This window comes from Elephantulus edwardii, unplaced genomic scaffold (genome assembly GCF_000299155.1).
Source record: "Elephantulus edwardii isolate Elephantulus edwardi_28Jun2011 unplaced genomic scaffold, EleEdw1.0 scaffold00235, whole genome shotgun sequence".
NCBI classification, from domain to species: Eukaryota; Metazoa; Chordata; class Mammalia; order Macroscelidea; family Macroscelididae; genus Elephantulus; species Elephantulus edwardii.
In genome coordinates, this window is record NW_006399985.1 from 4,137,356 (window position 1) to 4,139,553 (window position 2,198).

Sequence of the window (2,198 nt, forward strand, 5' to 3'; positions counted from 1 at the left end):
GGCACATAACAACAACAACAACACTGCATTGAAACAGATGAGAGAGAGAACTGTTTAAATGGAATGAACATAGGATTAGGTATTATTTTCATGACAAAATTACATAGAAATGCATAATAAAGTGAACTGTGGACTTTGGGGGAATTGTATAACAATGAAAGAATTATTTTCTCAAAGAGAAAAAAAGAACTGTGGGGAGTGATGAGCAGGAAGGTAAATGTTTAACAATTAATGAATGGGGGAAAGTTAAAATACATGCTGTAAAATATTTATATATGTGTATGTTACATTAAAAAATTGTTAATAAAATATCTAAAAAAAGAACATCATCACAACAAATATTGGCTAACCTTGAGAAGAGTTTGACCAGCATCTTCTGAAGGAAAAACTTCAAAAATCCTATGAACAACCGAAGAACATGGTCAGCTCTAGTATTAAAGGCAGAGCCCAGATGGGAAGCCATTCAAAAATGAGAAGAAACAGTTTCAAATATTTATTAGGAATTGGAGCACAACATGTACAAAATATAACTATAGGAAATCTGGAAGATGTAAAAAATAAAATGGAATATATGAAAATCGATATGTCAGGCATTAGTGAGCTGAGATAGACTGGAATTGGCCATTTTACATTTGAAAATCATATGATATACTATGCCAAGAATAAAAAAAATGAACAGAAATGGTTATGCGTTCATAATAAAAAGACATTTTCTAGTCTCTCATGAAGAGCAGTGCTATTGTGAGTGATCTGAAAAGACAGAGTACTGATGGGCAGAGTTCAATGGTGATTGATTTTATAAAGCACAATATATGGGAATGATTGAATGAAACATGTCAATGAAAGAAAGCATGGGGAGGAAGTCTGCATATTAAAAAGTATTTACAGTAAAAAAAATGGTATTTGCAGTGATCAAATAATTTAACATATAAAACTCCCTGTTGATGAATAGGAAGACTCAACATAGTGAAAATGGCAATCCTGCCAAGAGCATTTTACAAGTTCAATCCAATCTTAATAATATGCCACATTCACTCTTTGTGTGTGTGTGTGTGTGTGTGTGTGTGTGTGTGTGTGTGTGTGGTCCTTTTTTTCCCCAAAAAAACCATTGTTTTTATTTATATAGAGTCCTAACCACTTCGTGGGTAGGAGGAGTGGGAGAGGTTTCTTTCTTAATTCAGGAGCCTCCATAATGTTGGTCTTTTTTACCAAACACACAGGCAAGTGGCATCATGGGTTTGAGAAACTCATGATAATGTTTGGTCTCTGCTAGAGCAACAAGGTGGGAGTCAATCTCTGCTTCTGAAAGAATCCTGAACTAGGGATTTTCAACTGTAACTACTCCAACTTCAATTTCTGAAGGTTTGAAGTCAATTGATAGCACAGTAGACAGACATGTGATTGCAGTTTCAACTGTCTGTTCAAACTACCAATCAAATTTCTTCTTTACTTTTTTTTCAAGGGAGCTGGTTGACTTGTTTAGCTCCTGCTGCAGTGGCTTTAAACCTACAGTAGTAACCTGCACAATCACACTTGTACACCTGAGCGCCTTGCTCTTCATCTATACCAGTTAAGATCATACAACAACCAAGAGGCCTCATTTCAGCATTCTGTGTGTAGACTGAGAAATATCTGCAATTCTTTTACATAACATATCCGCAGGAATCTCATAGCCATACTTATATTTCCAATTAGCCGCTTCATAACGAGCCCTCTGTGCTTGGGATCTGCTGTCAGCTGTCATCACACAGCCAATGTTTTCTATTATCTTGAATAAGTGGGTCACTGTGCTGGAATCCAATAACTTGTCAGGTACTTTCTTCTGTGTGACAATTACTGCACAGTCTTTTCCACTGACAGCTACTGATGTAAGGCCACCCTGGTTAATTGCCTTAAAAGCATATTCTACATGGTAGAGGCGGCCCTCGGGTGAATAAAAGTAATGTGGCAGTCAAAACCGACGCTGGATCCACGGGACATGTTGGTACACCCTCTACAACTTCAAGTACAATCTCCTTACACCGCAACTCCAGCACCAAGGCCCCCACATTCATTCTTCAAGGGAATGGAAAGGCAAGCAAAGAGATCCATAATAAGCAAAGCTATTTAAAAAAAAAAAACAACAAAAAAAAATGGGACAATAATGCATTCTCAGCTGGGACTCTAAGCTGAGAGAAAAAGAGCTGATTTGAAACCCT

General features: G+C 36.9%; 1 pseudogene; it reads right to left on the reverse strand.

Annotated features, from left to right (window-relative positions):
* Positions 1–1,177: 1,177 nt before the first annotated feature.
* On the reverse strand, positions 1,178–1,980 carry LOC102846067 (annotated as a pseudogene).
* Between the last annotated feature and the right edge of the window lie 218 nt (positions 1,981–2,198).